This window comes from Pseudophryne corroboree, chromosome 9 (genome assembly GCF_028390025.1).
Source record: "Pseudophryne corroboree isolate aPseCor3 chromosome 9, aPseCor3.hap2, whole genome shotgun sequence".
Lineage (NCBI taxonomy): Eukaryota > Metazoa > Chordata > Amphibia > Anura > Myobatrachidae > Pseudophryne > Pseudophryne corroboree.
Window position 1 is genome coordinate 231,009,905 of NC_086452.1, and position 16,233 is coordinate 231,026,137.

At 42.2% G+C, this 16,233-nt stretch overlaps 1 protein-coding gene across 3 annotated transcripts in view; it reads right to left on the reverse strand.

Moving 5' to 3' along the window:
• The window catches only part of LOC134957927 (uncharacterized), a 323,394-nt gene that overhangs the window by 17,126 nt on the left and 290,035 nt on the right, over positions 1 to 16,233 (reverse strand). The gene's annotated exons all lie outside the window — the stretch shown is intronic.

The window sequence follows — 16,233 nt, forward strand, 5'->3', positions numbered from 1 at the left end:
TTGTCAATGCCATCAGATGTACAGAAAATGTTGGGCTAGCGTGAGTTTAAAAATACTAGGGAAACTGGGGATCCATGGCAAAGTTCATCAAGTGTCCATATTTAAAGTTGTCAAATCTTCTTCTTTGGTCAATCCGTTGTCTGTATACATCTCGTCTCGTCAGCTTCCTCGTCCAAGGGGGTCTTTGTATCTTGGAGAAAAGCAGAAAAACAGGTGAAAGAAACGGACCGTATAATCGCATTTTCATCACATTCTGGTTTCTATCATTGGGTCATAAATCAAATCCAGGTTAATTACGGTTTCCTCACTCCTCAAGCTCATCACTTTTGTACTTTGTTTGCACCTCATTAAAGCCTGCCCGCATCTAAATATCAATCCAATCGATATAACGACACCCAAGATACATAGTAGAAACTTTCCAACATCCATTATGACTCCTTGAGCCCAGTCTCCTAAACCGGAGAACCAATTTCGCGGGTTCAACCATGACACCCAACCAGTCAGCTCATTACCTACAGCAGCAAGGGTGAGATTGTGTTTTCGGCGAAATTCCCACTTCAATTGGAGAATATCGTCCATCTTTTGATCTATGACCTCGACCGGATCCTCGGTGCTATTCGTGATATACGTGCAACACTTTATACCGTACTGTGTTGCCAATGTAACACAATATCCGCCTGTCACTGCTGTGAGATAATTAAGAACCATTCTATGCTGTACCAGTTCTGTTTTGTAAGCTTGAAGTTCTCTTCCAGTGTATCTAAACGTGTCATCATACATTTCAGTGATATTATCTAACAAATTTGCAAGCGCAGAAATGTATCTATAATTCATCACTCCTCGAGCGGTGCGAGTGAAATCTAACGCTACCAGAACCTGAATCCCGGTGGATTCATGGATAAGATCAGAGGCCGGATGCTCTAACCTTTCTGACAGTTGTCTTTTAACTCGGTGCTCGTAATGAGTGTGAGTATAAGGAGCTTGGGCACCACGGTGTATATCCTTCATTTTGTCATGTGTAACAGTCATCACTTCAGGCAATACTTTTCCAATATAACACAATCCTTCAGAGTTTGGGGCAAGCCACTTGTACGCCTTTCTCCCACATATGAAATATGCATCATCGGGGAGAACATATGGGACGGAGAAGGACATTACCATGTTACGCACCTTCCAGGTGAACTCTCCTGACCCTAATTCTTCCATCTGCTTAATGCACGTATCAGTTTGTACGATATGTGCACAGTATCCTGGTGATACCTCTCCAACTCTAGTAATCCTATTTCCTAAGGTATATCGATACCGGAAAGATTTTCCTCTACTGGCTATGTGGCGTACAAGCTCTGTATCTGTAGGCATTCTATCTGCTCTGTGTGAAAAGGTCATGGTAAGGTTGCTCCATGACACTTCCCAATTTCCCGGCTTACGGGGATTGGAGATATTAAAACATAAGAGGGACCTATCCACATGGTATTGGTGGAGCTTCAAACTAGGAGGGCTGGAGATGTTAAACCTCCGGTCCACCGGTCTCCCACCACTTAGCTCAAGTACCTCCCCTAACGTTAAAGGAAATGGTACTAGCCCTGATTTGCTGTGACCCTGAGGTACTTGAGAGCATACCCAACAATCTGTTTTATTTAACACGTTACCCACTAAGGAGTGATGGTCACTCAATGGATGCTGGTCCATATGGATATTAAGACTGGATTGGCATTTCTTTATGCATCCATCTTCAACCATTGTCACAGAGCCTACAGATACAGTTTTTTTTTTTTTTTTTTTTTTTTTAACTAACAATCCTTCAAAGAAAATGTTTACAGATAACATGGTTGTTAGATCGTGCCCGGTACTCGCCTTTGCTTGGTGATTGGGTTGCTATTGGAAATTTACACCTCCGTCTCAGTCATCAGGACCTTTCTGGATCCTTTCTCGACCTCACTGGTACTCTCACCGAAACAGACTGCTCTGGTCAACATCATGGTTAACGGGAAAATCCATATCACAGTCTCTTGGGGCAAGTCCATCTTACAGGAGGAGAAAAGAAGAAATTTGTAAAGGGGGTATAAGAAAACAGTTTGAGGGGGAGAGAACTTGTTACGATAATAAGTTCTCTCGTCTTGTTGTTCTTCTTGTTCTGCTGTCCTCTCAAAGGTGCTGTCTCTCAGTCTTCCAAACGAACATTCTGGTGATGCAATATTCCTTCCTAACCGGCGATCTTTCTGTAAGGAGAAAAAAAATCTGGCATTACCATTGGTCCAACTGAGGGGTGACATACCATCTTTAAACCATGAAAACATGAGTGAGAAGAGAGAGAAAACACAAAAAAAAAACAAAAGAGATAGAGAACAATTCATGTGCATATATACATTACATAACTCGACAATAACCATCAATAAGAGAAGAGAAACAAAGCATTTTTAAACATTGTCAACATTAAGAAAACATTGTCAGACTATTAGGCTGTCGTATCTACGTGTCTAATGGTTTCCTTGAGCAGTCCCTCCCCACCAGCACTTGCATTATTCCACTGTCTGTATCTGGCCAGAATACATTGTGGTGGATAGGTCATGCTGGGGTTTGGTAGACTTCTGCAAGGACCAAGCGAATATGCAATGTTCGAATTCTTACCAATAATCGTCAGAGATGGGGATAGAGAGAGAGAGAAAAAACATTTTTCACAAATACATTTACAACGTTTAACCTGGTCATTCCTGTGTCTTCAGTGAATGACCTCCCAATTTACTAACCATTACCTCAGGCTTACCATCCGTCGTATGATCACCTTTCTTGACTACCTATCATGGGTGTGGCTCAAAATTCCTCCTATCTGATCTCTGATTATAATGGTGTGTGTTGTAATTTTGCTCATTTCTTGGTCTAGGGGGTCTAACTTTATGTGGGTTATTACAGTTGTTGGCATAATGCCCTTCTCTTCTACAATTGTAACAAATCCTTGGCTTTCTCCATGTGCTAGGGGCCTGGGGTTCCGGTCGACTTGATGCATTCTCTAGTGCTTGGATGTTCAGTGTCATCAACCGCTCTCCCTGCGCTTCCCTGGTTCTTTTGATATTTCGGTCATGCTCGATAGCGGACTCTCTTAATGCCGCAACCGAGATACCTCTCCAATGAGGTATTGAGGTTTGTACCCTAATTTTTAGTGTGTCTTTCAAGTTGCTCGCTAATACGGACACAGCTACCTCTCTGTGGTGTACATTAGTTTCAATGTCATCTATACCAGTGTACCTAGCCATATCCTGCAGAGCCCGGTGAAAATACTCTTCTGCGGATTCACCTTCTTTTTGTCTTATTGTATAGATTTTATTCCACTTTACCACTGTAGGAAAATATTCTTTCAACTGTAGATTGATTCTTTTTACATTATCTTGGTTATACTTGTTTGTCAATGGCACTTCCTCATCTAGCTTACAATCAGTGATAAATTTCAATGAATCAACATCGGGGGGTAAACATGCCCTCAAAACTGTCCTCCAATCTTTGTTACTTGGCTCTGCAGTATGTCCTAGCACTCTAATGTATCTTTGACAAGCAACTAAGTCTTTCCTGGGATCAGGAAATTCAGACAGAATTGCTCTTAATTCTGTTCGGGGAAAAAGGGCAGTACATGGCGATGTTCCTGACAGGAGTGATTCCTGAAGAGTCAGTTTCCCCATTTGGTACTGCAATTACCCTAACAGGATTAAGTCCAGTAATGTCATTCTGAATTGATTCTATGATATAAGGTACATTTGTTTGTGCGTGATGTATAATACCATACATACCTGTGGACACGACCTCACCTGACCCTCCATTAGGGGGTTTGATTACAGTTTTTACCGATTGGGTCGCGTCCACCTGGATGTCTTGTGTGATGGCTTCTGGAGGAGGTGCCGACATCGTTCTGGGTTCACTTTCTTGTTGGTGTCCCTGAGGAAAGTTTAACATGGGGTGCGACTTGCATGGGTTAATAGTTGTACATTCAACAGCATTACAATTAGCATTGTTACATTTATCACACTTATTCTTATTATCTGTACTACTGTTGCTAAGAGCATTTTTATTGTTCACCCCTGTGCTTCTCTCCGCAACCACAATCCCCTCCATTGCCACCTCTCCCCTCTCAAGATGAAAGTTAGGTAAGTAAGTTACATTTCTTTGCATTTCACTCTCCTGTTGCCATATCTGTAAACAATCATAATGCTTGATTCGTCTCTTTGCTGATTTGATGAGACATATCCTTCGCCTTAAATTATGCAACACCTCTAAGTCAAAACTACCTATCCCGGGAAATGGTACCTTATCCCCCGCAGTCATTCGTGTCCATTCATCACAAAAGGTCTCAGAGTGGGGACCATATTTCCCCCACATTACTAACCGAGCAGACCCTCGGGGTCTGCAAGCCTCTGGAGTCTGAATCCTGACCTCCGACCGTCTCTGTATTGTGCACTTGGCTGCCATTGTGGACCTTTTTAACACAGAAAAAACTTCCTAAAATGCACCAAACACAGAACTTCGTTGGAAATCCTTAAAGCTCTTCCACTGAACTTCTTCTGCTCCGGGTATCTCCGTTCCGCCTTCTAGCAGACACGTGTAGCCGTTGCAGGCCCTATTTTTAGAGATTTTCCTGAGAAAATTCCCTTCCTTTTTCTTTACACAAATCACGCTTGCATGTGCTCCCTACAACACGTATGAGGGCAAGATTTACGCATGGATATACGACCTCATATCACGTTGCGTTATTGGTCACACATACAACCGTGCGGTCCAATCGTACCACTTATAGACACTTGTTGCCCATAAATGGTAGGATCATTGGAGTCTCCCTACTGTGCTCCAAAACAGCCAGAGCGTAATACAATGAAAACTTTATCACACTCTGTTGCACGTTTTCACTCAGATCGTGCTCATCACGTTCCACATAGATCACAAAGTTCACAAAGCGGGATTATCACATAGATCACAAAGTCCACAAAGCGGGATTCAATACACTCATACCGTTTTCAACCCACTATCATTCTTATAGTTTTCTGATCAGAAAAATCATTTCCCGTAGTCTGATAGCTCTCCCCAGAGGTATTACAGTAAAGTAAGGTATTTAAACTAAGTTTTGGAAAGCTGAAATCAATTTGTGCTATTTATCGCTTTGCGTTATTTACCGCGTTGTGCTACTTATTGCTTTGCGCTATTTATCGCCTTTTAATTATAACATTTGTGATTTGTTACATGAGCGTACACGGACGCTCCGTTGCGCTGCGTGCGTCGGCCTTTGGGTTGCGTACGCAAGTCTCAGTCTTTTGTTAGAGACACGTGTACGCACAGCAAAGATCCACCGTAACACGATTTATACGTTTATCAATGTAGATGATCCTTGATCATTTACCGCGCACCATACTGACCTTGTCTCTTGGCAAAGCTGTGTGTTTGTCTATATTTTAACTATGTTGCTTCTACTTAAATTATTGAAATAGCGACAAATCTCTCTCAGCACATTTATCAACTATAAAACTGGCAAACAGGATAGTGATATACGAAAAAAATGAAATACACGGATGGAAAAGAAATGCAGATATATATGTATACGTGCGTATATACGCAAGACAGAAGAAAAATACAGTTTTAAAAGACACAAGCGTTTTGTTCTTACCTCCTGGTCTCCGGATTCCTTCAGCACTCTTTATCTAAGCGAAGCAGACGCTTATCCCATCAGCACTGCGAGACAACCTCCCGCCCTTTTGCTGGGGGATAATGTCTGCTGATCTACCTAGTGCAGATATGTGAAGGACTGGACGGCCCCCAATTAACAAAGCAGAATTCCTTTATGTATTTACAACCCTTTATGAAGTCTAAGAACACTGTACGCTGTTTACTTAAGAAGTACCGTAAGGGTACGCTGGTTGCGTAACGATCGCTCAGCCGTAGGCGAGACGCTCAAGCGTCACGTTCGCTCACGGCCCAGAGATCACAGGACAGAATGATTCGCTATGGCGTAGCGGTTCGCTCGAGACCACGAGGAGATCACCAGCGGCGCAGACGCTCACAACGCTATACCTTTATGTCTAAACCTTATACCAATGAAATACACAGAATACCTTAATGTGAATACAGGGTGTAAGTGCAACCTTGTGTAACCTGACTAACTACAAAGCTGCTTGAGCGTTACCGACGCTCAAGTGAACACTTAACACTATAGGAAATACACAGATGCTGGTTTAGGGTCCAAAGCCTATTAACTGTATTATGTCTAATATACTTGTAAAAAGAGAATAACAGTACAAATGATACACTACAATATAACAGAGACTTCCTAACCAAAATACAATACTATCTAATACAATACAATACTAGTCTAGGGGAGATGTGAGAGAAAAGAGAAAGGAGAGAGAGAGAGAGAGAAATTGGCTCACAGTAAGACAATGATTACGGAGAGAAACTTACGCACAAGGGGAAACGATCGCAAGCGCCTCTGGACATCCAGCTTCCTGATTATCAGCAATGAGAACCATTTGAAGAGAAGTGAAGCTGGATGTCACAGACCCGTCTTTTATGCTACTCACACAATGCAATCTAATGGTCCCTACAGTCTCACTGTCCATTGGACGCAGGAACTCGGCTTCGCATTATAACAAAGGTCATAGGTTGATTCATACAGGTAAACTGTATCAGTGGTCTTGGTTATGCAAAACAATGGGTGATAACTAACACATTCCTGTCTTCTGGAGAGCTATTGTTTGGCGAATACAAAACAGAATCCTGTCTGGGTTCTGTTCTATATTCATGATGTCCACTTTCAGTTGAGACAATGACGTCTCAGCCCTTATTTTCCTGTATACAAATCCAGCCCCATTTGTAAACACAGGTGTTGGCCTTCTTCATTGAGTCTCAAAGCTCAGTGTAATTAAAGGCTATTGCACTCCGTCTGCGGGAAAGATACTGATTTGGAGTACAATTGATCTTCAATTACTATTCCTGTGTTTACCTTATGCATGTGTAGATAGGAGGCCCTCTTAACATGCAAACATTTGTTTGGGGGATCTCTGAGGTCAAAGAGCCATTTGAGACCCACTGATGCCTGTCTCCAACTGTTCAGATGCATGACTAAGTAAGAACAAATAAAATGGACATAACTTCTTATGTCCATAACTATTCGCACGAGCGATTAATACGCTCCAAACCAACACCGGAATATCGCTAATTAAATACTCTTCCGATGGGTACCAAACACTGCTGTATGATTCCTGTTAGACCCTTCGTACAATACAAAGAGGGATTCCTCTGCTCAGGGACATTCTATATTAACCAAACTTTCAGAATCTATCAAAGGGACCATGATCTACAAACTACATTAATTGTGAAAATATGTAACGAATGAGTCGCACGCTACGACTACATAAACTCTACCGTAAATACGCATACCGTGCGCCCGCGGGTGCACGCTATTGCGGGTATGCGTCTTCACGGGAGAGCGTACGCATGCGCAGCGCGGACCAGTGTGCGGTGCAAATATGGCAACGTGCATAGAGACATTTTTCTGACTTTGACAGTCCACCCTTTGGCAGTCAATAATAACTGCCACCTTCTAAAACATTTCAAAAGGAGAAAAATGTAAGTCAGGGGTTAATTGATTTCCATGGTGGGGAAAGGAAGAAGAGTGGAGTAGGTGTGAAGAGGGTATGACCTAGTGAGAAAGCAGAAGCATGTGTGTATGAGTCCATGTTTGGAGGGTCATGTATCATCGTGCCGTACGTGTGGTAAATCAAGCTTCGAGGTATTGCGAAGTATACATTTGAATTCCTTCTTATCCCGTACTAAGGGTCTGTGGATGGGCTGTCAAACTCTACCGAGCTCATTTCGGCTGTGGTTGTAACAAAATGGGGATGCACATTTTAGTTGATGATACATGAATGGGGGAGGTATGTGGTTGCTGATATCTGTGCCTGTATTCCCTATCGTCTATGTGTGTCGTTACCTGAGGGTTGTAGAGATGAAGATAAAGAACACTTACGAAAAATGCAATGATATCCTATGTCAGGTAAATGTACATCTGTCGTCGAAGTTTTGTTCGGTATCTGTTGAAAGTCGTCTTCTTTGCGCTGTTTTGCTCATTAGGTGTGAGCAATAAGCTTTGTCAATGCCATCAGATGTACAGAAAATGTTGGGCTAGCGTGAGTTTAAAAATACTAGGGAAACTGGGGATCCATGGCAAAGTTCATCAAGTGTCCATATTTAAAGTTGTCAAATCTTCTTCTTTGGTCAATCCGTTGTCTGTATACATCTCGTCTCGTCAGCTTCCTCGTCCAAGGGGGTCTTTGTATCTTGGAGAAAAGCAGAAAAACAGGTGAAAGAAACGGACCGTATAATCGCATTTTCATCACATTCTGGTTTCTATCATTGGGTCATAAATCAAATCCAGGTTAATTACGGTTTCCTCACTCCTCAAGCTCATCACTTTTGTACTTTGTTTGCACCTCATTAAAGCCTGCCCGCATCTAAATATCAATCCAATCGATATAACGACACCCAAGATACATAGTAGAAACTTTCCAACATCCATTATGACTCCTTGAGCCCAGTCTCCTAAACCGGAGAACCAATTTCGCGGGTTCAACCATGACACCCAACCAGTCAGCTCATTACCTACAGCAGCAAGGGTGAGATTGTGTTTTCGGCGAAATTCCCACTTCAATTGGAGAATATCGTCCATCTTTTGATCTATGACCTCGACCGGATCCTCGGTGCTATTCGTGATATACGTGCAACACTTTATACCGTACTGTGTTGCCAATGTAACACAATATCCGCCTGTCACTGCTGTGAGATAATTAAGAACCATTCTATGCTGTACCAGTTCTGTTTTGTAAGCTTGAAGTTCTCTTCCAGTGTATCTAAACGTGTCATCATACATTTCAGTGATATTATCTAACAAATTTGCAAGCGCAGAAATGTATCTATAATTCATCACTCCTCGAGCGGTGCGAGTGAAATCTAACGCTACCAGAACCTGAATCCCGGTGGATTCATGGATAAGATCAGAGGCCGGATGCTCTAACCTTTCTGACAGTTGTCTTTTAACTCGGTGCTCGTAATGAGTGTGAGTATAAGGAGCTTGGGCACCACGGTGTATATCCTTCATTTTGTCATGTGTAACAGTCATCACTTCAGGCAATACTTTTCCAATATAACACAATCCTTCAGAGTTTGGGGCAAGCCACTTGTACGCCTTTCTCCCGCATATGAAATATGCATCATCGGGGAGAACATATGGGACGGAGAAGGACATTACCATGTTACGCACCTTCCAGGTGAACTCTCCTGACCCTAATTCTTCCATCTGCTTAATGCACGTATCAGTTTGTACGATATGTGCACAGTATCCTGGTGATACCTCTCCAACTCTAGTAATCCTATTTCCTAAGGTATATCGATACCGGAAAGATTTTCCTCTACTGGCTATGTGGCGTACAAGCTCTGTATCTGTAGGCATTCTATCTGCTCTGTGTGAAAAGGTCATGGTAAGGTTGCTCCATGACACTTCCCAATTTCCCGGCTTACGGGGATTGGAGATATTAAAACATAAGAGGGACCTATCCACATGGTATTGGTGGAGCTTCAAACTAGGAGGGCTGGAGATGTTAAACCTCCGGTCCACCGGTCTCCCACCACTTAGCTCAAGTACCTCCCCTAACGTTAAAGGAAATGGTACTAGCCCTGATTTGCTGTGACCCTGAGGTACTTGAGAGCATACCCAACAATCTGTTTTATTTAACACGTTACCCACTAAGGAGTGATGGTCACTCAATGGATGCTGGTCCATATGGATATTAAGACTGGATTGGCATTTCTTTATGCATCCATCTTCAACCATTGTCACAGAGCCTACAGATACAGTTTTTTTTTTTTTTTAACTAACAATCCTTCAAAGAAAATGTTTACAGATAACATGGTTGTTAGATCGTGCCCGGTACTCGCCTTTGCTTGGTGATTGGGTTGCTATTGGAAATTTACACCTCCGTCTCAGTCATCAGGACCTTTCTGGATCCTTTCTCGACCTCACTGGTACTCTCACCGAAACAGACTGCTCTGGTCAACATCATGGTTAACGGGAAAATCCATATCACAGTCTCTTGGGGCAAGTCCATCTTACAGGAGGAGAAAAGAAGAAATTTGTAAAGGGGGTATAAGAAAACAGTTTGAGGGGGAGAGAACTTGTTACGATAATAAGTTCTCTCGTCTTGTTGTTCTTCTTGTTCTGCTGTCCTCTCAAAGGTGCTGTCTCTCAGTCTTCCAAACGAACATTCTGGTGATGCAATATTCCTTCCTAACCGGCGATCTTTCTGTAAGGAGAAAAAAAATCTGGCATTACCATTGGTCCAACTGAGGGGTGACATACCATCTTTAAACCATGAAAACATGAGTGAGAAGAGAGAGAAAACACAAAAAAAAAACAAAAGAGATAGAGAACAATTCATGTGCATATATACATTACATAACTCGACAATAACCATCAATAAGAGAAGAGAAACAAAGCATTTTTAAACATTGTCAACATTAAGAAAACATTGTCAGACTATTAGGCTGTCGTATCTACGTGTCTAATGGTTTCCTTGAGCAGTCCCTCCCCACCAGCACTTGCATTATTCCACTGTCTGTATCTGGCCAGAATACATTGTGGTGGATAGGTCATGCTGGGGTTTGGTAGACTTCTGCAAGGACCAAGCGAATATGCAATGTTCGAATTCTTACCAATAATCGTCAGAGATGGGGATAGAGAGAGAGAGAAAAAACATTTTTCACAAATACATTTACAACGTTTAACCTGGTCATTCCTGTGTCTTCAGTGAATGACCTCCCAATTTACTAACCATTACCTCAGGCTTACCATCCGTCGTATGATCACCTTTCTTGACTACCTATCATGGGTGTGGCTCAAAATTCCTCCTATCTGATCTCTGATTATAATGGTGTGTGTTGTAATTTTGCTCATTTCTTGGTCTAGGGGGTCTAACTTTATGTGGGTTATTACAGTTGTTGGCATAATGCCCTTCTCTTCTACAATTGTAACAAATCCTTGGCTTTCTCCATGTGCTAGGGGCCTGGGGTTCCGGTCGACTTGATGCATTCTCTAGTGCTTGGATGTTCAGTGTCATCAACCGCTCTCCCTGCGCTTCCCTGGTTCTTTTGATATTTCGGTCATGCTCGATAGCGGACTCTCTTAATGCCGCAACCGAGATACCTCTCCAATGAGGTATTGAGGTTTGTACCCTAATTTTTAGTGTGTCTTTCAAGTTGCTCGCTAATACGGACACAGCTACCTCTCTGTGGTGTACATTAGTTTCAATGTCATCTATACCAGTGTACCTAGCCATATCCTGCAGAGCCCGGTGAAAATACTCTTCTGCGGATTCACCTTCTTTTTGTCTTATTGTATAGATTTTATTCCACTTTACCACTGTAGGAAAATATTCTTTCAACTGTAGATTGATTCTTTTTACATTATCTTGGTTATACTTGTTTGTCAATGGCACTTCCTCATCTAGCTTACAATCAGTGATAAATTTCAATGAATCAACATCGGGGGGTAAACATGCCCTCAAAACTGTCCTCCAATCTTTGTTACTTGGCTCTGCAGTATGTCCTAGCACTCTAATGTATCTTTGACAAGCAACTAAGTCTTTCCTGGGATCAGGAAATTCAGACAGAATTGCTCTTAATTCTGTTCGGGGAAAAAGGGCAGTACATGGCGATGTTCCTGACAGGAGTGATTCCTGAAGAGTCAGTTTCCCCATTTGGTACTGCAATTACCCTAACAGGATTAAGTCCAGTAATGTCATTCTGAATTGATTCTATGATATAAGGTACATTTGTTTGTGCGTGATGTATAATACCATACATACCTGTGGACACGACCTCACCTGACCCTCCATTAGGGGGTTTGATTACAGTTTTTACCGATTGGGTCGCGTCCACCTGGATGTCTTGTGTGATGGCTTCTGGAGGAGGTGCCGACATCGTTCTGGGTTCACTTTCTTGTTGGTGTCCCTGAGGAAAGTTTAACATGGGGTGCGACTTGCATGGGTTAATAGTTGTACATTCAACAGCATTACAATTAGCATTGTTACATTTATCACACTTATTCTTATTATCTGTACTACTGTTGCTAAGAGCATTTTTATTGTTCACCCCTGTGCTTCTCTCCGCAACCACAATCCCCTCCATTGCCACCTCTCCCCTCTCAAGATGAAAGTTAGGTAAGTAAGTTACATTTCTTTGCATTTCACTCTCCTGTTGCCATATCTGTAAACAATCATAATGCTTGATTCGTCTCTTTGCTGATTTGATGAGACATATCCTTCGCCTTAAATTATGCAACACCTCTAAGTCAAAACTACCTATCCCGGGAAATGGTACCTTATCCCCCGCAGTCATTCGTGTCCATTCATCACAAAAGGTCTCAGAGTGGGGACCATATTTCCCCCACATTACTAACCGAGCAGACCCTCGGGGTCTGCAAGCCTCTGGAGTCTGAATCCTGACCTCCGACCGTCTCTGTATTGTGCACTTGGCTGCCATTGTGGACCTTTTTAACACAGAAAAAACTTCCTAAAATGCACCAAACACAGAACTTCGTTGGAAATCCTTAAAGCTCTTCCACTGAACTTCTTCTGCTCCGGGTATCTCCGTTCCGCCTTCTAGCAGACACGTGTAGCCGTTGCAGGCCCTATTTTTAGAGATTTTCCTGAGAAAATTCCCTTCCTTTTTCTTTACACAAATCACGCTTGCATGTGCTCCCTACAACACGTATGAGGGCAAGATTTACGCATGGATATACGACCTCATATCACGTTGCGTTATTGGTCACACATACAACCGTGCGGTCCAATCGTACCACTTATAGACACTTGTTGCCCATAAATGGTAGGATCATTGGAGTCTCCCTACTGTGCTCCAAAACAGCCAGAGCGTAATACAATGAAAACTTTATCACACTCTGTTGCACGTTTTCACTCAGATCGTGCTCATCACGTTCCACATAGATCACAAAGTTCACAAAGCGGGATTATCACATAGATCACAAAGTCCACAAAGCGGGATTCAATACACTCATACCGTTTTCAACCCACTATCATTCTTATAGTTTTCTGATCAGAAAAATCATTTCCCGTAGTCTGATAGCTCTCCCCAGAGGTATTACAGTAAAGTAAGGTATTTAAACTAAGTTTTGGAAAGCTGAAATCAATTTGTGCTATTTATCGCTTTGCGTTATTTACCGCGTTGTGCTACTTATTGCTTTGCGCTATTTATCGCCTTTTAATTATAACATTTGTGATTTGTTACATGAGCGTACACGGACGCTCCGTTGCGCTGCGTGCGTCGGCCTTTGGGTTGCGTACGCAAGTCTCAGTCTTTTGTTAGAGACACGTGTACGCACAGCAAAGATCCACCGTAACACGATTTATACATTTATCAATGTAGATGATCCTTGATCATTTACCGCGCACCATACTGACCTTGTCTCTTGGCAAAGCTGTGTGTTTGTCTATATTTTAACTATGTTGCTTCTACTTAAATTATTGAAATAGCGACAAATCTCTCTCAGCACATTTATCAACTATAAAACTGGCAAACAGGATAGTGATATACGAAAAAAATGAAATACACGGATGGAAAAGAAATGCAGATATATATGTATACGTGCGTATATACGCAAGACAGAAGAAAAATACAGTTTTAAAAGACACAAGCGTTTTGTTCTTACCTCCTGGTCTCCGGATTCCTTCAGCACTCTTTATCTAAGCGAAGCAGACGCTTATCCCATCAGCACTGCGAGACAACCTCCCGCCCTTTTGCTGGGGGATAATGTCTGCTGATCTACCTAGTGCAGATATGTGAAGGACTGGACGGCCCCCAATTAACAAAGCAGAATTCCTTTATGTATTTACAACCCTTTATGAAGTCTAAGAACACTGTCCGCTGTTTACTTAAGAAGTACCGTAAGGGTACGCTGGTTGCGTAACGATCGCTCAGCCGTAGGCGAGACGCTCAAGCGTCACGTTCGCTCACGGCCCAGAGATCACAGGACAGAATGATTCGCTATGGCGTAGCGGTTCGCTCGAGACCACGAGGAGATCACCAGCGGCGCAGACGCTCACAACGCTATACCTTTATGTCTAAACCTTATACCAATGAAATACACAGAATACCTTAATGTGAATACAGGGTGTAAGTGCAACCTTGTGTAACCTGACTAACTACAAAGCTGCTTGAGCGTTACCGACGCTCAAGTGAACACTTAACACTATAGGAAATACACAGATGCTGGTTTAGGGTCCAAAGCCTATTAACTGTATTATGTCTAATATACTTGTAAAAAGAGAATAACAGTACAAATGATACACTACAATATAACAGAGACTTCCTAACCAAAATACAATACTATCTAATACAATACAATACTAGTCTAGGGGAGATGTGAGAGAAAAGAGAAAGGAGAGAGAGAGAGAGAGAAATTGGCTCACAGTAAGACAATGATTACGGAGAGAAACTTACGCACAAGGGGAAACGATCGCAAGCGCCTCTGGACATCCAGCTTCCTGATTATCAGCAATGAGAACCATTTGAAGAGAAGTGAAGCTGGATGTCACAGACCCGTCTTTTATGCTACTCACACAATGCAATCTAATGGTCCCTACAGTCTCACTGTCCATTGGACGCAGGAACTCGGCTTCGCATTATAACAAAGGTCATAGGTTGATTCATACAGGTAAACTGTATCAGTGGTCTTGGTTATGCAAAACAATGGGTGATAACTAACACATTCCTGTCTTCTGGAGAGCTATTGTTTGGCGAATACAAAACAGAATCCTGTCTGGGTTCTGTTCTATATTCATGATGTCCACTTTCAGTTGAGACAATGACGTCTCAGCCCTTATTTTCCTGTATACAAATCCAGCCCCATTTGTAAACACAGGTGTTGGCCTTCTTCATTGAGTCTCAAAGCTCAGTGTAATTAAAGGCTATTGCACTCCGTCTGCGGGAAAGATACTGATTTGGAGTACAATTGATCTTCAATTACTATTCCTGTGTTTACCTTATGCATGTGTAGATAGGAGGCCCTCTTAACATGCAAACATTTGTTTGGGGGATCTCTGAGGTCAAAGAGCCATTTGAGACCCACTGATGCCTGTCTCCAACTGTTCAGATGCATGACTAAGTAAGAACAAATAAAATGGACATAACTTCTTATGTCCATAACTATTCGCACGAGCGATTAATACGCTCCAAACCAACACCGGAATATCGCTAATTAAATACTCTTCCGATGGGTACCAAACACTGCTGTATGATTCCTGTTAGACCCTTCGTACAATACAAAGAGGGATTCCTCTGCTCAGGGACATTCTATATTAACCAAACTTTCAGAATCTATCAAAGGGACCATGATCTACAAACTACATTAATTGTGAAAATATGTAACGAATGAGTCGCACGCTACGACTACATAAACTCTACCGTAAATACGCATACCGTGCGCCCGCGGGTGCACGCTATTGCGGGTATGCGTCTTCACGGGAGAGCGTACGCATGCGCAGCGCGGACCAGTGTGCGGTGCAAATATGGCAACGTGCATAGAGACATTTTTCTGACTTTGACACACATTACGATCGCCGGAGCGAAGAAAAAGCCGTGAGTAAAAATACTTTCTTCATAGTAAAGTTACTTGGCGCAGTCGCAGTGCGAACTTTGCGCATGCGTACTAAGCGGATTTTCACTGCGATGCGATGAAAAAGAACGAGCGAACAACTCGGAATGAGGGCCAATGTAAATTCTGATTATTTTCAGACACATCTTCATTTTTCAGTCATGGTTTAAATGAGTGCAAAAGGTTCTAAGGTTTAATTACTTATTGTTTGATACTAATCATAAGGGTGCTGATACTGATTAATAAACAAGATAACATAAAAGTTATAATGAAAAATGTATAAAAAAGAATTATCAAGTAAAGCTAAAATAAATAAATAAATAAAACATTTAAATGATAAAGATATGGATAAGCAGTAGAAGAGAGGGCAGAAGAGGAAAGAAAAGAAACATTCCAACTGCATCCAAACCCCTAAATCAAGCACTGGAGTCAGGCGACACACACACATACACCACTCCCGTCAGACACTGCTGCTTCGTACATCTGAGTACTCGCCACCCAGGTCTCCTTTCTATCGAACTCTGACACAAGCATTAGCT